The 23,799-nt window shown below is 47.7% G+C and overlaps 1 protein-coding gene across 3 annotated transcripts in view; it reads left to right on the top strand.

Annotated features, from left to right (window-relative positions):
- The first annotated feature begins 671 nt into the window (after positions 1–671).
- DAAM2 (dishevelled associated activator of morphogenesis 2) overlaps positions 672–23,799 on the top strand; it is a 135,795-nt gene continuing 112,667 nt past the window's right edge. Inside the window, exon 1 of one of the 3 annotated variants that reach the window (XM_006074718.4) lies at positions 672–906. The gene's annotated coding sequence lies outside the window, so the exon portion shown is untranslated. Of the gene's footprint in view, positions 907–1,217; positions 1,623–23,799 lie in introns of those variants that run through there. The other 2 variants (XM_044930437.2, XM_025270507.3) reach the window with 2 other exon arrangements.

Below are 23,799 nucleotides of genomic sequence, written 5' to 3'. Positions count from 1 at the left end.
ATGAAGGTGCCAGTCATGGAGGAGACTGTTTCTTGACTAAGGCAACTTCCGTCCAGACAAGGAGATGGATCACAATCACATTTAAGAAAAAAAAAAAAAATTAAAAGCCATTTTATAAAGTATGAATAAGGACTATTATAAATGGCTCAAACTCTATATGTAAGCAATGAAGTAAGATGAATTGACTGGTAATGAGTTGGAAAAGCTATACAAGGGCAGGGAGTGTGGAACATAATTTAATAAAAATAAACTTTTTTTTTTTTTTACGCACCCACTCCCAAAGAAGAAATGGAAAAGTTGTTAGGGTGTGGACCAGGGCTTCTAATTAGCTGTTCTGTTCTTCCTGATTTATCTCCTTTCTTGCCCTAGCACCTTCCTGGGATTTAGTGTCCCGTGAAGGGACTTGGTGGAAGGGCAGGGCTCCCCGGTCCCGAGCACCTGACCTCCCAGCCCGCTAGGACCAGGAGAGAAACGAGGAGAAACCCACCGCCTCAGATCACCACTCCTGCCTCCTTGACCCCTTCTCTGTTTCCAAAACAGAGGAAGCCCTGAGAAGGCTCTTTGCCAGAGCTGGAAAACAGCTACCCTCATTGTCTGCCTCGCCCTGCCGGCTGCATTCTCCTCCCTCCCTCCGCTGCTTTCTGTCTGAAAGTGTGAAAATTACAAATCCCAAGGAACTGCAATCAGAACTCTACCTAGGGAAAATGCAGAGTATCCTGGCCATAAATATCCCGCTCCAAGACGCCTGACGTCAGAGCGGGGCGGGCGGGCGGGCGCGAGGCCGGCCCAGGGGGAGCGGCGAGGTCTCGGTCGGGAGACTGCGAGCTCGGCTCGGCTCAGCGCGGAGCGGGCGCGCAGCCGGGCGCTGGGCTGCGGGAGCCGAGGACACGCCATGGGCCGCCCGGGGTGAGTACGGCCGCCCCGCTCTCCTCCCCGCTTCGCATCCGCGAGGCCAGGGGACCGCGGGAGGCTTTCCGGGCCACTTCCCCACTTCTCTCCTCCTCTACTTTTCTTTCCGAGGCTGAAAGGGGATTTGGCGAGGCAGCGGCTCCGCTGGCTGCCTGTTTTTTGTGTCTCCGAAGTGCTTTGCAGGAGCCGCCGAGAATCCCTGAGCGGGGTTCCGGGGGGGCGGGGGGCGGTGGGCTGCGAGCGCGTCGGTGCCGGTGGGTGTGATGTGCGTGTCGGGTCTGTCTGGATGGGCACATCTGGACACAGGAAATGTCTTCGGAAAACTTAAAAAAAAAAATGTTTATGGCTTTGAAATCAGATTTCTTCTTGTCATAAGTGGACAGACAGAGCCGGTGACCCCCAAACGGACAACTTTTTGGTGGTGGCTTTTCCCGGTTCGCTTGTGCCTGCCTTTGGGTGATTTAACTCTTCACACGCCCCCAGCTCCCACTTGCAAGCCTGGCCCCTGGCCAGCAGGCTAGGCGGGGGGAAAGGGGAGCTTCTTGCTCTCAGAAGCAGCGGGACCTGGGAGAGGGAAGGAGCGTCCCAGGAAAGGCGTCCTGAGTTGGGATCCCAGCACCTGCGGCTGCTGCCCGTCCGTCCGCCTGCTGGGGCCCTGACAGCGCGGGGCAATGGGGCTTTGACTTAACCCGAAGGAGTTAGGCTGGAGGCAGGTAACTGCAAGGGGGAGGAGAAGAAGGAGATGGTGGGCAGGACTGAGACTCTGTGTCCAGCCGTGCCGGAGAGTGGAGTGGATGTGTTTGCCACATGTGCCCACTGTGGGGGCCGATGGGGGTTTTCTGGGAGCCCCTCGGTGCCCCCAAACAAGATGCAAGCTCGTAACATAAAGAGACATGTCTGAGTTGTGGGGTGGAGGAAGGGGGGTGGTGGGGGAGAGGGAGAGAGATTTTTATCAAAATTGAACACAGATTGTTGAGGTCTGGGCTTGATTTAACTCTTCTCTCTCTGCCTTGGCCACTTTTCCAAAGTCCTGTTGTGGTTTTGCAAAGTTCCTAGGAAGATGGGAAGGCGTTGGGGGGACCTCTCCAGGAAAGAGTCCTTGGAGACTTTCCTTGAAACCTACAAGGGAAAGAGAGCAACTTTCTATCTTTAAATAGTTTCAGGTTTTGTGTCCCCCTCCTCCTCCCAAGTTCGGTGTCAGTTTCTTGAGTTTCTCTGAAAAGTTGGCTGAAGAAGGGAATGGATTTTCCCTAGGTCATAGAGGGGGAATTGTGCTCTTTGAGTGTGGGAGGAAGCAGGGCAGTATGGATTCACCAGCCCGGGGTTGCCCAATGCACGCATTGGATGTCCATAGCTGTTCAGCAAACTAGTGACCACAAAGAGAGCCCTTTCAGCGTCATCCTACCCGGGTCTCTGGTTTTATATTTTGCAATAGAACTAACCTGCAATATTTGGGTGGGAGGAAGATTACTGGACTCTCCCTGTGTCCTAGAAAAAAGGAGAGAATTAAAAAAAAAAGGAACAGGGAGGAAATGTAGATATAAAAAACGGACTGACAGGAAGTTGAAGATTTGGGAAGGGTTTTAGAAATTATACAAATTGACTCCTCGAGAAGAGCTGTAAGAGACTGAACAGACAGCAAGTCAGCTCTAGACTCCTTTAACTTCAGGAGTATGTCTTTAACTTGAGTGCAGTGAAGGAGGAGGATATCATGCTAAGGGCCGTCTAAACAAAAGTGCTTGTAAAGGGGTAGTGGGGTACCCGCCGCGAAATGCATGTGTAGGAGCCTGTTTATGCATTGGCGACTGCGTGGGGATGGTCGTGGCCCCAGGCCTGGAAGCATAAATGGGCCATTTCTCGGTTGCTCTGGGAGCTGCATCGACCTTCATCTCTCCATTAAAAAAAAACAAAACAAAACAAAAAAAACAACTGTGCTATTATTGTCTGGTTCCCTGGTAGCTGCACAGTCCAGCTCCTAACTCCTAGCTGCGTTTCCAGGGTTTTTCCTCCAGATCCTCAGATGCTGAGGGAATACTCGTGCCCCCATCAGGACGAAAAGAGGAGAGAAACTTCTCCTGGACCTCAGAACTGAGAAGAGAGTGAGGAGTTCAGGAAGGGGGAGGGTGTGAGGGGGGAACCAATAGAAAGGCCAGTGAAGGTGGAGGGTTTTAGGTTTGGTGATTGTGGGGGAGGTTGAAAGGTCACTGCCTTCTGTGGAAAAAAAAAAAGTCTCCTCCCCAGTCTTCTTCCCCAGCCCCCTGTCACCAATTTTTTTTTTTTTTTTTTTTTTTTTTTTTTTGCCACAAAACAGGTTAAACTGTTGCCATGACTGAAGAGCCTGGGATCCAGGGATAAAGAAGAGGGCAGGGTGAATGAAGTGTAGGTGGCCAGGAGGATGCAAAGATAATCAGTGAGGCAGAGGCTGGCCTCACAGTGGAGCTGATGGAAGTAACGACTGACACGTCCCCACTCATTCCCACCATGTACAAATAGAAGACTGACTATCCAGGGGTGGAGGGGATCTATCCCAGAGTCTTGTTCAGTCGCTCAGTCATGTCTGACTCTTTGTGACTCCATGGACTGCAGCATGCCAGGCTTCCCTGTCCTTCACTATCTCCCGGAGCTTGCTGGAAAAAAAAAAAAATGAAATTTTGGAGTCTAGGGTGGCCTCTTGTCCCAGCACACGACCCCTCAGGGACAATTGAGGCTGAGATCTGGCCTTTCCGTTCTTTCATCATCCTCTCTGGAGGGTCCGTGAGATCCTGACCCTTTAGAGTTTGCTCAGGGGGACAGTTCACCAGATTCTCAGACCACTGATGCCTGGGCTGATATGGAAGCCTTCTCATTGGCCCTTCTATCAGCTCAAGCTTCTGACCAGCTCATTGGTCATCTCTGAGATCAAAATACTTAGGGTGCATTCTCAGGCTCTCCAGAAGGTTGAAAGGTCAAAGGCACCTGGCAGAACGAACCACTTGGAAGGTGTCCTTTGCTTTGACAGCAGTTGACCTAAGTCTCCACAACTAGAGTCTCCGTGTTCAGGGATCTGGTGTCCATCAGCTCTGGACTTCAGATGCAGCCTGGCACAATGGAAAGAGGACCGACATCAGAGCAGTCTGCCTGGGAAAGAATTAGTAACCTGGGCATGCGTGCTCAGTCGTGTCTCTCTTTGCAATCCCATGAACTGTAGCCCGCCAGGTTCCTCTGTCCATGGGATTCTTCAGGCAACAACACTGGAGTGGATAGCCATTTCCTTCTCCAGGGGATCTTCCTGACCCAGGGATCGAACCTGCATTTCCTTCTTTGCAGGTGGATTCTTTACCACTGAGTCACCAGGGAAGCAGTAACCTGGGATACACTACTTATTCTTTCTGAGCTTAAATTCCCTCACCTGTGAAACGAGAATGATACTTACTGCTCAAGGTTGTTACAAACATGGTATTTATGCAAAGGGGCTAAAACAGAGCGAGGGATGTTGTAGACCTTTCATAAAGGGAATCTCATAATTTTATTTGCTAGTTTTTTTTTTAGCCATCAGCCACCCACGTGGTTTGGAAAGGACCTCTCTCCAAATCTGGCTGTGTTGTTTTCTGTTCTTGAAGACACCTGGTTGGAGATTCAAGGGCTCAGGTCACCCTTACTTCCTCCCTCTAGAAACAGTAGCCAGTGGGGTTATCCAGGAGTGTGGCTGCTCCGTTATCCTGAGGGCTGGGAGGGGACACCAGGCATCCTGGATATCTGGCCTGGAAACCACTCTCGTGTTTGAGTTCTTGAGAGGGAGGAGGGCAGCAGAGCCAGTTGTACGGATGGGGCGGGAAGGTGGGCGTGGAGCGGGAAGATCAAGGAGCAGAGGCATCCTGAAGGACAAGGCCCAGGTCAGAGATGGTCACTGCTCCTCAGGGTGAGAGGGGAGAATCTGATGGGTGGTAAAAATGGAAGCTTTAGCCATTTGTAAACAGCTTGGCAGGTATGGCTGGGGAGGCTGCCCCCTCCCCGATGGACACGCCGTCTAGCCCTGTGGGGTGGCCAATCCAGAGGACTGAAGGACCATCTGATGTGGGGAGAGCAGCTGCAGGTTCTCTTGGCCCATCTCAGTGCTTCTCAGTTATCCTTCAAGTTGACATTTAAGACTTTGAAGATCACATTTGTTTCTGTTTTGTTCAAGCTCCCTCTTTAACTGTGGCCTGGGATGACTTTTCAGCTTTTAAGAGACTCAGCCAGTGGCCAACTTCTCTTGAGATGGCCCAGATTGGGGGTCGGTAAATTCCTCACTCCTGGCAGTATCTATTTCTCCAAACTCTTTCCTCACATTTTTTTGGTTTGTTTGTTTTTTTGTTTCATTATGAGGTTATAAAACTGCACCATCCGAATGCTGTGCAGGGAGGAAATGCCTTTTTCTCTGGACCTGTGGGTCATCCTGCTAGTGCTGAGTGAGGCTGTCAGACTATGGGCATTAGCAGGTGTTGTGGGGTTCTTTCTGGGTCCCCACCAATCCCCCCACCTGCTCCAGAAAAAGAAAAGGAAAAAAAAAAAGAAAACGTTAGAAAGATAAGCCTGAGGCAGTTGGGTAGCTCTTTGAATCCTGGCTACAGAGGAGCTGAACTATTTGTAGGATGCCCCATGGGTCTGTGCAAAGAGCTTCAGAATCAACAAGACCCAGGTGTGAGTCCAGTCCTAGAACCATCGGGTCACAAGCTGTTCAGCCTCTCTGAGTCTTTTTCACCTGTCAGATGAGAACAAGAAGTGTTCTAAAGGGCTGTTCTGAAGGTGAAATGAAATAGTATATGGGAAGGACCTAGCACACCGATCAGTGTTCAGCAAAATGGTAATGCCCTTCGCTTTCTAGTTCTTAAGCTCTTGAAAGTACCTGGATTTGGACATTTGTCCATGTGTCAAAGTAAATAAGCCACTTATCCAAGGCTTCACAACAGTGCTCAAAGATCAGCTGTTTCTGCCTGGAGATGGAGACCTTCACTTCAAAAGCAGGGCACAGGTCAGTGCTCCCCATGCCAGACAAGTGGCAGTGCCATGCGAGGCTTCACCAGCATAAAGGAAAAGGCCACCCACCCACTCACCCATGAGCTACCACTAGAGCTTGGTTGAGAGGTCCCAAACTCGGTCTTGGTTCAAAGAATTGAGGTCAAAACTGGAGAGGGAAATCACTGATGTCGGACCCAGCATTAAAGCTGAATGATAATGGCACAATGACAGTCACACCTCATTTTATCCTCATGACAATCCTATGAGACGGGTATAATCCACGTTTTACAACTCAAAGCGGGGGGCTTAAAAGAGTTCCCCTATTTCAGATCGTAAATAAGTGGAAAAAACAGGAGGCCAACAGCTACCCAAGCAGTAGATCTCAACCCATCACCTGGGAAGCTTGTAAAATTATCAGTACCTGGGCCCACCCCGGGCTGATTAAATGAGAATCTCTGGGGCATGGGGCCCGGGCACAGGTTGTTCTGCAAGGTCCCCAGGTGATGTGAAGTATGAGTTGAGAGCTATAGGTCTAAGGGGAGCGAGAAGTGGACCAAGGTGAGGAATCAATGTTATCAGGCACAGGTGAAACAAACAGTCAGATCTTTATTAGGATTTAAGCTCCCTGGCAGTGGCAATTGGTGTGGTTCTCCCTCTACCTGGAACCTAGAACATGCCAGATACAAGGTAGACATTTGATCCATGTTGGCTGAAGGAATGAACAAACTGCTATAGATTCAGTTCAGTCGCTCAGTCGTGTCCAACTCTTTGTGACCCCATAAATCGCAGCACGCCAGACCTCCCTGTCTATCACCAACTCCCGGAGTTCACTCAGACTCACGTCCATCGAGTCAGTGATGCCATCCAGCCATCTCATCCCCTGTCATCCCCTTCTCCTCCTGCCCCCAATCCCTCCCAGCATCAGAGTCTTTTCCAATGAGTCAACTCTTCGCATGAGGTGGCCAAAGTACTGGAGTTTCAGCTTTAGCATCATTCCTTCCAAAGAAATCCCAGGGCTGATCTCCTTCAGAATGGACTGGTTGGATCTCCTTGCAGTCCAAGGGACTCTCAAGAGTCTTCTCCAACACCACAGTTCAGAAGCATCAATTCTTCAGTGCTCAGCTTTCTTCACAGTCCAACTCTCATATCCATACATGACCACTGGAAAAACCATAGCCTTGACTAGACGGACCTTTGTTGGCAAAGCAATGTCTCTGCTTTTCAATATGCTATCTAGGTTGGTCATAACTTTCCAAGGAGTAAGCGTCTTTTAATTTCATGGCTGCAGTCACCATCTGCAGTGATTTTGGAGCCCAGAAAAATAAAGTCTGGCACTGTTTCCACTGTTGCCCCATCTATTTCCCAAGAAGTGCTGGGACCAGATGCCATGATCTTCATCTTCTGAATGTTGAGCCTTAAGCCAACTTTTTCACTCTCCTCTTTCACTTTTATCAAGAGGCTTTTGAGTTCCTCTTCACTTTCTGCCGTAAGGGTGGCGTCACCTGCATATCTGAGTAGGAGCTGACAATTTCAGCAGCCGAGTCCAACCTGTCCCCTTGTTGTGTAAGTAAAACAAGCCTTGTGTGTTACTGGAACACAGCCATGCTGTTTGTGTGTGTGTTATCCGTGGCCCCTTTCATGAGAAAAGGGTGGAGTTGGAGTGTTGTCAGCAAGGCTGTATGGGTTGCACAGCTGAAAATATTTAGTGTCTCGCCCTCTAACAGACAAAGTTTGGTGGTTCCTGCCCTGGTTCTCAGTGTGAACAGACCAAGTACAGTTTAGGGAAGGTTGTTGCAGCTTGGTGGTCAAGAATATGGCTTCTAGAATCAGGTCTATGTTTGAATCCTGGCTCCAGCACTTAACCTGTTGTAAGACCTTGCATATTATTTCACCTAAGCCTCAGTTTCCTCATCTGAAAAATGGGGATGATAATAAATGCTACCATTCTCGAAGGATGGTTGCCAAGATTGCCAGCCCTGGACTAGAGTAAGCACTCAATCAATGTTAACTCTCCCTATGGTGGTGGTTGTAATTCCTGGCAACTAGCCAGTTGGAGGGAAAACTAAAGTCAAAATCTAAATCCGGTATCACTAACAGAATAAAGGGTGTGGTGGAGAAAAATAATCAGTTGGTAAGCTGGTGTGAGGAAGAAAGACTGATGTGAGGTTTTTGAGGTAAAGGGGATCTTTTTAAGATAACACAAGACAGGCTCCTGGTGTGCGAGCGAGGTGCTGTTTGGCTGACGGCTATGTCGCTACGTCAGCCGTCAGTTCCGTCGTCCCTCAGGGGTTAGTGCTGTGCTGTATTCAGTGGCTCCCTCCTGTCTTACTCTTTGTGACCATTTGGATCATAGACTTGCCAGACTTCTCTGTCCATGGAATTTTCTAGGCAGGAATATTGGAGCAGGTTGCCATTTCCTACTCCAGGGGATCTTCCCAACCCAGGGGTTGAACCCTGGTCTTCTGCATTAGCAGGCAGATTCTTTACCAACTGCACCACCTGGGAAGCCCCTTCCCTGCCCTAAAAGGGTTAACTTGGGCTTTACGGAGCTTAGTCACAAGCATGTCCCACCTCTATTCCCTTGCTTGTAGTTTGTTCTGCCTGGATGGCCCATCTTCCTGGGGCTACTTTTCCTACCAGGCTTGTGCTGGTGGCCCCTTCTCTCCCAAACTCCCTTTTCCAGGCTTCCCTCCCCGCCAAGTCACTCCCTTTTCACTCTGCAAACTTAGCAGGCAACTCTGACATAATATCTAACATGTGGCATCAGAGTCCAGGAAGGACTGAGTCTCTCTGTCTTGCCTTCTACGTATTTGGAGCTCATAAAAGTCAGATGACATTGTAGAAGCCACACCTGGTAGCCAGTGTCATTTAAACCCTTGGTTCAACTCTGACAGCTGAGTTAACTCTTGAGGAATGTCTATGGTCCGTGCCCGGGTGCTGATGAGATGGCAAGAGCAAATCCCCAGAGCCAACCAGATGGAGAAGAGCCGTCCAGTTTATAGATGACGTGGAAGCTCTGTGTTCTTATCCTCCGTGCTGGGGTGGCTCCTGCCCTCTGGAGCACCTCTCCTAAGGGGTAGCCAGGGACAGGGACAGAGGGAAGAAACTTGAAACCAACCCTCTGACTTCTTGTCAGCAGATGCGGCGAGAAGTTGGGTTTTGGCTTCTCTGGGCTTTTCACGGTTACGTGCCAAGATAATTGGGAATTGGCTTGGGACGGTCAGCTTTCATTATCACGGTAACAAAGAGAGGCATGGTCACATGTAATAGCTAACAGCAGATAATTCACAGTATTGCCATCTGAACGCAGAATGTGTTGCATAATTTTTATACATTTTACTGACAGATGTATACTCGTGGCAAATATATGTCATATATGGAATAACATTAAAATTGTTATTTTCTAATGACGGAGAAGGCATAGAAGAATGTCAGCCTTAAATTTTCCTCTTTGAACAACCCCAAATGGGCAATTAGGAGCTGATTTCTAAGAGGACAAGGAAGACAGGGAATGAAATCGTATTGTTAATAGTAGGTCTCACTATGCATGTAGCACCATGTTGATAATTTTTTAAAAATTTATTTCTTATTTGATTTTTCAAAATTACGATGGTAATTCTCCCTTGCTTAAGCATGTGAATCAATATCATGCAGAGATACAAAAAGACAAGTGGAAAGCGAATAGCATCTCCACTCCTCCTCCACACCCTGGGAATTGATGTTTACAGCCTAGAATTAATCCTTCCTTATCTTTTCCTTTGTCCATACAACTACTACAGGTGTGTATACTATTATGGTGGGGTCTTGGCCCAGACGGTAAAGCATCTGCCTACAATACAGGAGACCCGGGTTCAATCTCTGGGTTGTGAAGATCCCCTGAAGACGGAAATGGCAACCCACTCCAGTACTCTTGCCTGGAAAATCCCATGGGCTGAGGAGCCTGGTAGGCTACAGTCCATAGGGTCGCAAGGAGTCGGACACGACTGAGCGACTTCACTTTCACTTCCTTGTTGTTTGACTGTTTTTCACTGAAATGGAATCTCTGTGTATTACTCTGCTGCATACATTTCTTCTCTTTTGACCATTTATCAGGGTCATCCCTATGGTGAATGGAACCGTTTATTTTTTCTGATTTCTTTATATGCCTAGACACACACAGGGGCTTCCCAGGTGGCTCAGTGGAAAAGAATCCCCCTGAAATGCAGGGCATACAGATTCAATCTCTGCTGTAGTATTCTTGCCTGGGAAATCCCATAAACAGAGGAGCCTGGAGGGGTTGCAAAATAGGCAGACATGACTGAGCGACTGAGTATACAGACACACACAGCTCTGTATATCTGAGATCATGCCATTCTTGCAGCAAAGTCCATTTTTTTTTTCAATCAGTCAGCTATTACATGTGATTTCATCCTGGGTGACCACCAGCTTGCGTACCTGAGTCTGACATACCAAGCATCTATCACCCAGGAAAGATGAGTGGTTGTTGTACCCTAGCCTGTGACCATCTGGGTATGCTTCCATGCTGTGTGTGGTCTTTGTCCCCTAGGAAAGCTCTTGAGCATCAGTCCCTGTGGCTGCCCCTCCTTCTCATCAGATTTAGTCTTCCCTCCTTGGGTCTCTTCAATCACTGAATATGTAGGAAGAGCCACAGGAAACGTCAAAGACGGATACATTGGATTGGAGAACAAGGGTGATAGAGCAAGTCAGGCAGTGTAGGATGGTACATCCTACAATTAGGATAATGGTCAGGTGTGTGGACCCTGCATTCAGATCACCAGCCCCCAGCAGGACCGCTTCCCAGCAGCAGACAGTGCTGGCAGTCGTCAGCCCTCTTGAGAATTGCCTCCGCTGCAGTCTCTCCTACTGGGTTCCCTGTATCCAGTGACCAGTGGGTTCCCTCTGCCCCAATGTCGGGGAAATTCTAAAGGGCATCTTGGCTTCAGAGCTCCTCATGGGGTTGGCTGAGGCCTTCACTGATGCTGCCTGACAGCTGTACTTCCCCTCCCACCTGAACCTCCCCCCATGACTGGTGAATTCTAACAACCCTTCAATAACCCCCTGCCTGCCCCCAGAAGTTTTACTTATTTTACATGAAATCGTTTTGGAGCAGCCCATTATTATCCAGATAATTGTTGGTGGCTATGTCACTATATGAAAAAGTACATTTTTTCCTTTTTTCCCTTGTGCTCTATATTGTATGTTTTCTAGGTGGGACCCAACTGATTTCTCTTCACATAGAGTTGTGTTATAACTGGGAAGGCTGAGCACATGTTTTGATTTTATTGCCAGATTCGCATTGGCACCTGCTCCCTCCCTCAGGTCCTCAAGTCTAGGCTGAGAGGTGTGGGTATATCAGGTCGGAAGCATGACCAGATAGCTTTGTTGCCATCCTGCCTGGAGACAGGATCTGGACAAGATGACCTTTGGGAATTCTTCTCTATCTTACCAGTGTGTCTTCTATATAAAGGGGGAGGTCTCAGGGGGCTCTGTTGGCTCATTGGGAGCCAGCTTCCTGCCTGTATAGGTTTTCATGCTTGCCTGGATCTCTGCCAGATCTGATTTGTTCTTATGGGGATGTTTGTTTCTTACTGCTTGGTCCCAAGCACGGGAGGTCTTTGGGGCTGTGCATTGAACATTCCACCTTCTGGGTTACGTACACTGATCGCCTGCTCAAGTGCCAAAGCAAAGCTTGCCTGCATCGTGGATTCCCGATGTGCCAGACTCACAGTTCATGTCTGACCGCATTCCTGGGGGTCAGTGTCAACACTCCCTCCATCACTTCCTGTCAGACACCACGGCCCCCAGCCTCAGGTTCCCCTGATAAGGTAATGAGGGAAGGGAGTGATTCCAGGTCAGGGAGGAGATCCATCAGCATCTCCACAGTGCCAGAGGCAACTTTGAAATCCGTTTGAAGCAAATTCAGAAGTTTCTGTGGACTTTGGGCAATAGAAAGGCCAAGCCATTTTGACTTTTCTTTTTTTAAAAAAAGTCTCCATCAATTTATTCATCAGTCTGTTCCCGATCATGTGACACTGAGCTGGCAGCTGCCCAGAGAAAGAAAGTTAGGATTTGCCTCTGTCTTTCTGAGACACTCGGTTGATAACACTACCTCTTCCCTGAACAGGGGTGATGTTATTGATGACTGTGGTTTGCACATGGAAGCTGGGACTGACAGCTGATAAACAGACCAGACTTCTGAATATAAAGCTGTGGGTCAGAGCGCAGGCACCGGCTTCAGGTTCTGGGTCTACTTCATGCTAGCTGTGTGGTCTTGCATCACTTACTTCATCTCTCTGTGCCTAAACTTCCTTATCTGTAAAATGGGCTGTTATGAAGGTAAAGTTAGTGCATGATTTGGTGAAAAGAAAAAAGAAAAAACACAGTACTTGAAACCATGGTTGTCACATAGCACTAGGAAGTATTAGTGATGGAGGTGATGGTGGTGGAGGTGATGATGGAGAACACGGGTCCAGTCTCATTAGCCCCGTTGGGCCTTCATCCTCCACAGTGCTTGGCACAGAGCGGGGGCCCCCCAGGCATGTATCAAGTGAAATATGCCCCTGCCTTTTGCCAAGTGTCCACAGCCTGATTAGTCTGCTCAACTCTCTACTAAAAAAATGTTTTCCATTTGATATTTTTATTTCAACTCTATTAAAGTTGACATGACTCAGAAAAATGCAGTTTGTAAGTGTGTATCTCAGTGGGTTTTCACGCCTGTGTAACCAGCATCCAGATCAAGAAACACAATATTCCCAAATGCCTACCTCCTCTGCCCCGATAAGTCCCTCATGTCCTTTTGTTTACTCCCCTTTCTTAATCCTAACTTCTAATGTCAAAGATTAGCTTTGCCTGTTCTTGAACTTCATGTAAATGGAATCATACGTTGTGTGCTTGTTTGTAGGTGTCTATGTTTGCTCAGCCGACTTCGCTTTCACTTTTCACTTTCATGCATTGGAGGAGGAAACGGTAACCCACTCCAGTGTTCTTGCCTGGAGAATCCCAGGGATGGGGGAGCCTGGTGGGCTGCCGTCCATGGAGTCGCACAGAGTCGGACACGACTGAAGCGACTGAGCAGCAGCAGCATGCTTGCTCAGCACGATGTGCTGATGACTCATTCTTGTTGTGTAGTATTCCACTATGGGGCTATCCACATTTGATCCGCTCTTTGGTTGGTGAGCATTTGGGCAGTTTCCAGGTTTGAGGCTGTTGTGAATAGCCTTGCTGTGAACACTCGTGCACTTGTTCTTGGATGAAGATAGGAATGTTTCTCTATTGCTGTGTTCCCGGGAGTGGAACAGCTGGGTACTAGGGACTACATATATTCAACATTAGGAAATAAGGCCCAACAGCTTTATGGAGTGGTTCTATCATGTTTTCCATTTTCTGTGAAGATGAAGCAGCTGTTCCAGCTTGGTAGTGTAGGGGCACGAGGCCTGGTCGTACCCTGGGGCTCCTGAAATGTGCATCTTCTCCAAGCTCTTGGTTGTAGAAAGCCTTGGGGAGGGAGGCATGTCCTTTTTAACCAGGCACTGCACAAGGTGTATCGCTTATGTTCCTTCACCAAATCCTCTCAACCATTCCACGAGCTCAGATGCTGTTATCAACCCTTCTTACAGATAAGGCAACTGAGGCTCAGAGCAGTTGAGCGAGATCCCTAAGGTCCTTCAGGACAAAACTTGTCAGGACGGAAAACAAGTGTGCCCGCACTAAGATGTGTGCCTCTTAGGATCCGATGGTGCGTTGTTTTGCCTTTGGTGCTAACAGCAGAGAGAAACACAGAGCACTCTAGAAACCCGCGCCAGCTGTGAGTGGTGGCCATGAGAAGATGGTCTGTGAGAGGGAGCAGAAATAAGCAACTCGGTGACCTTGGGAGGTCAAATTGTTTTCCTGCCCAGGGATGGTTGGAGAAAGTCATAACTTTCCTGGAAGGCAAGGGCGACCATGTAATTTACTGTCTAAACCAGGACACTTTCAAGAGTAAAAGCGTGCTATCTGCATAGGACGCTGGGCAGGCAGGCGTAAACTGGGACTCTTCCAGTTTTGCTCCCCCCGCTCAGAAGTCTAAGCGGGTATGGCTCTCCTGGTAAGTGGGGCTGCACAGGTTCTTTTTAACTCTTTCAGCACACTGTCTGTCTGGACTCTGCCCTGATATAATGTCTTCTAGCCTCCTCTGTTTATACTAAAAACGAGTCTGGTTTTCTTCTTCCTTTCTATACAACATTCCCTGCCCAAATGGGGCTCTGACAAGGTAAGCTTCCTTTAAAACAGATCCTCTCACACTGAGATGCATGTGCCGACAGATTAGAAGCTTCTAGAAGCCTCGGACGGTGCCTTAGTCACTGTGATATCTACAGCAGTTAGCTGGGTGACAGACATAGAGTGAGCACTCCAGGAATGCTTGACTGTGTATGATGTTTATCCATGTGCTTATTCATTCATTCGTAGTTCATAAAAAAAAGAGCTTAGTTTAGATCCTAGCCTCTTTTTTAAAATTTATTTTTAGTTGGAGGATAATGGCTTTACAATGTTGTGTTGGATTCTGCTGTACAACCACGTGAATCAGCCATCACTATACATATATCCTCTCCCTCTTGAACCTCGCTCCGAATCGCCACCCCATTACAGAGCACTGGGTTGAGCTCCCTGTGTTATACAGCAGCTTCCCACAAGCTGTCTATTGGAATAAGACCCCGATCTGGGAGAGATTGAAGGCAGGAGGAGAAGGGGACGACAGAGGATGAGATGGTTGCATGGCATCACCAACTCAATGGACATGAGTTTGAGCAAACTCGGGGAGATGGTGAAGGACAGGGGAGCCTGGGGTGCTGCAGTCCATGGGGTTGCAAAGAGTTGGACACAACTGAGCAGCTGAACAACAGCAACACATATGTTGATGCTACTCTTTAAATTCATCCAATCTTCTCCTTCCCTTTCTGTGCCCACAAGTCCATTTTCTACTTCTGGATCTCTATTTATGTCCTGTATTTACAAGTTCATCAATACCATTTTTCTAGATTCCATATATAGGTGTTAATGTACCATATTTGTTTTTCTAACTGATTTCACTCTGTATATCAGGCTTTAGGTTCATCCACCTCAGTTCAGCTGACTCAGATTTGTTCCTTTTTATCCTAACCTCTTCTTTTTATCTGACTCCTATTCCTCTGGTCCAGAAAGAAGTCAGTTGTGTGTGTGTGTGTGTGTGTGTGTGTGTGTGTGTGTGTGTGGTGGGGGTGGTGCATGCACACAAAGAATGAAGAATCAAAGGGATCAACTTAATGAACAGCAAACACATCATGGAATTTGATGTCAGGATCTAGGTTTGAGTTTCAGCCATCACTAATGAGCTGCACTGGCTTAGATAAGTGATACAGCAGTTTAACATTGCCGAGCCTCTGTTTCGGCCGTGTGTGGAGTGGAAACACAGGAATACCAGGGGTAAAGCAGTGAAATATGTCTGTGGAGCAGGGTATATGAAACACGCTCAGTATGCTGCGAAGTGTTATGTAATTTCTTGTTAGTGGCTGTGGTAGTTCAGCCGCTCTCTGAGAAGCACCAGTGGGAGGTGCAGCGTGCTGAGGCAGGTCCTCCATCAGCTGAATGAATCCCCCATCAGCTAAATCTATTTCTGCCCCCCAGGGCCTCTGGTCTCTTAAAGCGAGGCATCAGCATGTACGTGGCAACCCCATGTGACTGGGAAGTCTTATTAATAAACCAGGAAGCACTCAGCAAATTCTTCAAGGTCTTAGGGATTTGATGTGAGTGTCGAAAGATAAGGATGCAAAGGATGATTAATTTCTCACTAAGCCCACAGCTGCATTTTCTTTAGAACAACAAAAAGAAGCATTTAGAGGCTTAATGTGTATCCCACAGTATCTTTGGTATGGTGTGGTAGTTTCTCATGTAGATTCTGGGGTCAAAACTGCTGGGATCCAAATTTAGGATTCCACTGTTTATTCGAATTGCAGCCATGGGCAAGTGTTTATCTCTCCTGAGACTCAGTTTCCTCATCTGTGAAAGGGTGATAGTGTTTTAATAGTACCTACCACTAAATGGGGCTTCCCTTGTGGTTCAGCTGGTAAAGAATCCACCTGCAATGCAGGAGACCTGGGTTCAATCCCTGGGTTGGGAAGGTCCCCTGAAGGAAGGAAAGGCTACCCACTCCGGTATCCTGGCCTGGAGAATTGTATAGTCCATGAGGTTTCAAAGAGTCGGACACAACTGAGCGACTTTCATTTTACCACTGAATGAGGACAAAAATAAGACTTGAAAAGTACTTAGAGCAGTGCCTAGAACACAGTACATACACTGTCAGTTCAGTTCAGTCGCTCATTCGTGTCCAACTGTTTGCGACCCCATGAATTGCAGCATGACAGGCCTCCCTGTCCACCACCAATTCCCGGAGTTTACCCATACTTATGTCCATCGAGTCAGTGATGCCATCCAGCCATCTCATCCTCTATCGTTTCCTTCTCTTCCTGCCCCTAATCCCTCCCAGCATCAGGGTCTTTTCCATTGAGTCAGCTCTTCACATGAGGTGGCCAAAGTATTGGAGTTTCAGCTTCAGCATCAGTCCTTCCAATGAACACCCAGGACTGATCTTTAGGATGGACTGATTGGATCTCCTTGCAGTCCAAGGGACTCTCAAGAGTCTTCTCCAACACCACAGTTCAAAAGAATCAATTCTTTGGTGCTGAGCTTTCTTCACAGTCCAACTCTCACATCCATACATGACCACAGGAAAAACTATAGCCTTGACTAGATGGACCTTTGTTGGCAAAGTAATGTCTCTGCTTTTGAATATGCTATCTAGGTTGGTCATAACTTTCCTTCCAAGGAGTAAGCATCTTTTAATTTCAGTCACCATCTGCAGTGATTTTGGAGCCCCAAAAAATAAAGTCTGATGCTGTTTCCACTGTTTCCCCATCTATTTCCCATGAAGTGATGGGACCAGATGCCATGATCTTCGTTTCCTGAATGTTGAGCTTTAAGCCAACTTTTTCACTCTCCTCTTTCACTTTCATCAAGAGGCTTTTTAGTTCCTCTTCACTTCCTGCCATAAGGGTGATGTCATCTGCATATCTGAGGTTATTGATATTTCGCCCGGCAATCTTGATTCCAGCTTGTGCTTCTTCCAGCCCAGCGTTTCTCATGATGTACTGTGCAAAGAAGTTAAATAAGCAGGGTGACAATATACAGCCTTGACGTACTCCTTTTCCTATTTGGAACCAGTCTGTTGTTCCATGTCCAGTTCTAACTGTTGCTTCCTGACCTGCATATAGATTTCTCAAGAGTACACTGTAAACCTGTGTTATTATTATTGGCCGAATAATGTGTTGTCCTTTGGAATACGATGTGCTGATGCAGTACATAGTTAGAAAAGGGAAGTTCGTTTTGTGATGGGGATGTCTGGGAAGGCTTCGTGGAAAAGAAGCATCCTCAAGGTTGATTCTTTTACACTCAGAGCAGAAAGTTCATGCCCATGATTTCTCTGTTCTTTAAGCTTGGAAAAAAAGATTTAGTGTAGAAAAAAAATCTTTCCTTAAGAGACATAAGTTTAGACTTCCGTGGTGGTCCACTGGTTAAGTACCTGCCCGCCAGTGCAGGGGACACGGGTCTGATCCCTGGTCCGGGGTGATTCTGCATGCTGCGGGGCAACTAAGCCTGTGTGTCCAACTGCCAGGCCCACACGCCTAGAGCCTGTGCTCCACAGCAGGAGAAGCCACCACCACGAGAAGCCAGTACACTGCAACTAGAGGGTAGCCGCTGCTCGTTACTTCCAGATTAGTTCCTCCATCCTTGTGTCAGGGACGGGGGGATATTCAGATGAGTCCTGCAGGTACTAACAGTGTTGCCAAGAAAGGATCTAGAAGTGAAGGATACTATCCTGTGTCACCAGTGCCGTGAGTGGGAGATGCTGAAAGCTGAGAAATTTAGATTCCCCTTAAGAGTGTTTGGGGAGAAGACAATGGCCACCCACTCCAGTACTCTTGCCTGGCAAATCCCATGGATGGAGGAGCCTGGTAGGCTGCAGTCCATGGGGTCGCTAGGAGTCGGATACTACTGAGCAACTTCACTTTCACTTTTCACTTTTGTGCATTGGAGAAGGAAATGGCAACCCACTCCAGTGTTCTTGCCTGGAGAATCCCAGAGACGGGGGAGCCTGGTGGGCTGCGGTCTATGGGGTCGCACAGAGTCGGACACGACTGAAGTGACTTAGCAGTAAGAGTGTTTGGGAACATGAGGAAGTTCGGGAATCTCCTTCCAAGTTTCCGTTGTGATGATGGGGTGGTAAGTGTATGGTGCTTCCTGCGGGAGCAGGATGGACAGATGCTCTCTGTGGTTCCTTCGGTATGTCTGTGATGTCTCACAGGTAAAGGGCACGATGAGAAAACACTCTGAACTTTTCCTAGACAGTGTTGACAAGGTCTACACCTATGTGTGTCTCACAGTGCCCAGGGATTGTTGGGATTTCTGCTTCATGGCCTTCATCTCTAATGTTGTGACTCATTTTAAAATTGTCTATCTCAAAGCCATCTTAACAAAAGGAAGTCTTCCCTCTGGCTCCAGCCACAGCTCTTCCTCTCTCTCCAAATTTCCTAGTAAAGAAGTGATGAAATACTATCCAACTTATTCAAGCTTTCATAAATTAAAAGAAAAATTCTTGGGGTTTTCCAGAGCATGCAAATGCAGTGCTAACATCGCAGTGATGCTGTAAAATAATAAACTTGTGAAAAAATGTTCGACCTGACTTGGGATCAGGGAATTACCCCAAATTGAAGTCTTAGGGAGACAACCATTTCACACTCATCAGATTGGCCCCCCAAATTATACTCCTGCCATTGTGTGTAGTTCAGTCGCTCAGTCGTGTCCAACTCTTTTCGACCCCATGGACTGCAGCACGCCAGGCCTCCCTGTCCATCACCAACTCTCAAAGTTTACTCAAACTCACCTCCTTCAAGTTGGTGATGCCATCCAACCATCTCATCCTCTGTTGTCTCCTTCTCCTCCTGCCTTCAGTCTTTTCCAGCATCAGGGTCTTTTCCAATGAGTCAGTTCTTCGCATCAGGTGGCCAAAGTATTGGAGTTTCAGCTTCAGCATCAGTCCTTCCAATGAATATTCAGGACTGATTTCCTTTAAAGAGATCTCCCATTCACTCATGGTAGGCATTAAATTGGTACAGACAATTGGGGGAGCTATTTGGTGCTATCCAGTAAAACCAAAGATATACTTACCCTACAACCCAGGAATTTCATTCTTAGGTAAGTCTGGAGAAACTCTTTTTCATGTGAAAAAAGAAATATCCAAAAATATTCAGGATAGCATGTTTTTTAAGAGCTGGAAAACCACCCAAATATCTATCATCAACCAGAAAACTGGTTACATAATTTGATATTTCTGTGTGATGAAATGCGGTGAAAAAAAATGCATAGACTGTGCTATGGAGACATAATCTCCATAATCTTAGAAACAGTGTAAAGTGGAAAAGGCAAGTCACAGAAGAATGCCATTGCTATGAAGGTTTAAATCATACAAAGTAATACTCTTATTTACATATATTTACCTATGTAATTAAAGTATAAGAAACACATTATTTTGGAATAAACACCAAATTCAAAGAAGTGGCTCCCTGCAGGGAAGACATGAAGGAAGACCAGGGAGGGGTCACACAGGGCCTCCGTTTGTACCCGTGACATCCATGGCTTCTGATGGCTACACAGATGTTTATTTTATTATTATCTACATTATTATATGTATTTTGTAAATATGTAAAATGTCTTCTAATCTAAAATAAGGTAACTTTATAAAATGGGCACGAACTCCTGCTCTGTCTCCTTTCCTGTTGGCACAGAGATGCTGTGCAGTGACTGGGAAGCTCTCCCCATTTGCTCTGGGTCCATATGGGAAATTTTAAGTAGATGTGACCATCTTCAAGGTTTCCCTGGTGGCTCGATGGTAAAGAGTCTGCCTGCAATGCAGGAGGTGCACAAGAGACACAGGTTCGATCCCTGGGTTGGGAAGATCCCCTGGAGTAGGAAGTGGCAACCTGCTCCAGTATTCTTACCTGGAAAGTCACATGGACAGAGGAGCCTGGTGGGCTACAGTCCATGGGGTTGCCAAGAGTCGGACATGACTGAGCATGACCGTCTTCAAAGGGAGCGTTCCCCGTACGTCTGCACTGGACCCTGTGTGCACGAGGCAGTCACTGATTTTTGAACTAAACATCTTTTTTCCCCTGGCTTGTGGGGTTTTGGGGATCTTATTTTGATTTGTTGGTGGAGATGCAGATCAGGGCCATAGTAGTAGAAACCAAATGGCATCTCTCTGGCTTATTCTCCGGCTAGCAAATTGCTAGAGCCTCCTCACATCCCATCTCTTCCTTGTTACCGGGATCCCTTGCTAGTGCTGGCAAGTGACCGCCATCCTGACATCCCTTTGATAAGGACATGGCACTAACATGCTAAAGTATTTCTGATTGCCCGAGGGTGGGGGGAGGAGTCCCCCCGTCTCCGCCATAGCTGCCTGGTTTCAGTGAAGCTCCGCAACCCTTCTAGGTTCCATTAGTACAGTCCCAGCTCTGTTCCTGTTGCAAACATTGTGAAATGGGAAAGTACCCACCGCTGGGAATTGCTTCACTTTCTTTTGCTTGCCAGTGAAGCCATGCTGACTTCTCCTCTGGGTGCTCATTGAAATTTGGTCGATCCATCTCTTTTATGTGCCTCCCTTTTTATTGCAGCCCCATCTCCCTTGAAATCTGGTCCAAGTTCAATCCTAGTGACACACACTGCGTTGGCCTTGAGTGCCCTGTCCTGTATTGTATAGCCTCTGTCCTTGACTGAGCCTGTGAACCTCGTTGCTCAGTGGTTCTGCAACAGTGAGCCCTTTTCTCTGGTTCCCATGGTGCTTGCAGCTAGGGACTGTAGCTGGGGGTGACTTTCCTCTCTGCCTTTGGCTGATTTATACATCATATAATTCATCTTCTTTAAATGGGAGAAAGTCGCTCAAAGCTGGGGCTTTGGGGAGCAAGTCCTAGGTTGCTCTGAGAATGGACACTATAGTCCACATCAGTCAGGCTCCAGGCAGAAAGCAGTTGGCATGCCCAAAAGGGTTAAACTGATAAGAATGTAATGAGAGGGATATTTGCAGAGAGATAAAGAGCTAAGGAGATGATGAGGCACTCAGGGGCCATCAACAGCAAGAAGCTCTTAACACTCCTACGCCTGCAGAGGCCAGAGGAAGTTCTGGTGTTATCATTGAGCCCTGTGCCAGCTGAAGCCAAGGAGGAAGGGCTGCGTGGCTGGAGATGTGGCCCTAGAGGAACACAGCCCCTGCCAGAGCCATGGCTTAGCAGAGACCTGAGATCTCTCTCCCTCTGCCCTCCAGTCACCTGCTGTTGCTTCCCACTGGTTGAATCCCACTGGGTACCAAAAGCCCAGGAAGCTGAGTGATGCATTCTGGAAATGTCAGCTGCCCCAGGCAGGAGCATGGCAGAGAAGGGCAGGGAGTAGAGCCAGAGGGCCAGGCAGATAGGAGGCAGCACCATGTATATTTCTCCCTGCTGTCACCATGTAACTAGGAAGACCAGGCGTAGTGAGTGTTCAATGTAACAGCGTTTTGGTCAACTGGGGCTATGGTTCTGGGACTGGTTGACTCCTGCTTAGATGGGTGAGCCAGGAAGGAGATCTGGGAGGGAAAGGGACTGACATGGCTATGGGTCATGGACTTTGTTCTGTGCTTTGAAAGAGATGATTTGAATGAGACCCGAGGATTGGCTGTTTTTCATGCTCCAGGTGGTTATCATACCTTAAAATGATTGAACTTGGTGATCTCAGGTGGCAAATTTTAGCCTTGAGTCCTTTTCTGAGCCTAACCCAAGTGACACACACCACACTGGTCGTTGAGTGCCCAGAGTATACGCCTGTGAGGCTGATGATGCTCTTAGCTGGAGATGATCTTCCTGGAGTTTTCCTCCTGGCTCCACTTTCATTCGCATTATTCATTACCTTCGCCCGGAGGCTCCCTTGAGCACGTTTTACCTGTGAAGGCTGTGATACATGTCAGAGGGGCAGCCTTGATCTAATGACCCTGATTATGTAGACAAGGTCTCTAAACGTTGTGGCAGGATACCCAGGAAGGAGAAAATAACAGCTGAACTCATGGGCGTATGGGACCTGTCCTTGCGAATTCCAAATCTAGTATGAGAATTGGGATGTACACACCAAAGGTAAGGAACCCCTGGGAAGCAACATATCATGAGAAAGTTCACAATATACAAACAAAATGTGTGCTTGGTAAAAGAGGGTTGGAGAATAGAGCCACTGGGAGCAGAGAATAATAGCCCTGTGGGGTGGTGGTGGTTTAGTTGCTAAGTCATGTTCAACTCTTGCTACCCCATGGATTGTAGCATGGATCTGTTCATTGGATTTCCCAGACAAGAATACTTGAGTGGGTTGCCATTTCCTTCTCCAGGAATTGAACCTAGGGATTGAACCCAAGTCTCTTGCATTTGGCAGGTGAATTTTTTACCTCTGAGCTGCCAGGGAAGCCCCACTTGCCCTGTAACCTTAACTAAACATTTGATAGCTCACAGTAGGCCTCAGTTTCCTCATCTGTAAAATGGGCAAACTAAAGGTCGATTTCTCATTAGGCAGTTGCAGGGGTTACATGGGAACATCATATGAGGCACAGGGCCTGCTGCTGCTGCTAAGTCACTTCAGTCGTGTCCGACTCTGTGCGACCCCATAGACGGCAGCCCACCAGGCTCCCCCGTCCCTGGGATTCTCCAGGCAAGAACACTGGAGTGGGTTGCCATCTCCTTCTCCAATGCATGAAAGTGAACAGTGAAAGTGAAGTTGCTCAGTCGTGTCTGACTCTTTAGCGACCCCATGGACCACAGCCCACCAAGGTCCTCCGTCCATGGGATTTTCCAGGCAAGAGTACTGGAGTGGGGTGCCATTGCCTAGTACACAATAAATGCTCAGTAAAGGTTGGCGATTATCAACACCATCATTATTCCTGGAGGTGAATACCAATCACCACTTGGGAAAAGGAGTAAGGACTCCAAGATTCCAGAGGACTTGGCACCTCCTTGAGTCTTTTAACTGACCTGGTTCATTGCCCTTTTCCAGACCACCTCACAGGCCTCAATTCTTTGACTCCCACTCACATCCCATCACAGGTGACATGGGTGCTTGTGGACCTGGCCATCAGCTTGGTCCTCTCTAGGTGGGGAATCATGAAGTGTTTGGAAGGAAAAGTCTGAAGGGCCATTTTGGCTCGTGTTTCCCAAACCTCGTTTGATAAACCACTGGGTCCCCACAGTGGCCCTGGAAAGAAAGATCTGTGGTTAAAGAAATTGAAGCAGCCATTTCATCTTCGCTCTTCTTTCCCTCACAGAGCTACAAGGCTCAGAGAGGCACGGTAGTCAAAAACTGGCTGCACATTGTTTAAGTAGGATTCTCTCAATTTCTTTACCTAAAGAGGACTTTTTTCCATAGGACACCCCACAGAACTAGTGTTTTTAGACGTGTATCAGTTAGAATTTTTGTTCAGCTACATGGTGATGGGAGTGGTGGTTTAGTTGCTAAGTCATGTCCGACTCTTGCAACCCCATGGACTGTAGCCCCACCAGGTTCCTCTGTCCATGGAGCTCAGAAGCCCAACTAGAGTGGCTCCGTCGACTCGGGTTCTGTATTTTTCTAATTTTCAGGACAGTAGATGCGGTCCTGAGTTGGCAGAGTGGCACCACAGTGCTATGAGGGACCTGAGCTCCTTCTGTCTCTCTACTTCAGCCTTCCTTAGAATAGATTTTTGTTTTTGCGCTCATTGTCTCATGGTTACAAGATGGCTGCATCACCGCTAGCTTCACATCTGCATTCCAGGCAGGAAGAAAGAGAAGAACAAAGTACAAA

Source organism: Bubalus bubalis, chromosome 2 (assembly GCF_019923935.1).
Source record: "Bubalus bubalis isolate 160015118507 breed Murrah chromosome 2, NDDB_SH_1, whole genome shotgun sequence".
In the NCBI taxonomy this organism is placed as follows: Eukaryota; Metazoa; Chordata; class Mammalia; order Artiodactyla; family Bovidae; genus Bubalus; species Bubalus bubalis.
This window is presented reverse-complemented; position numbering and strand designations above follow the sequence as displayed.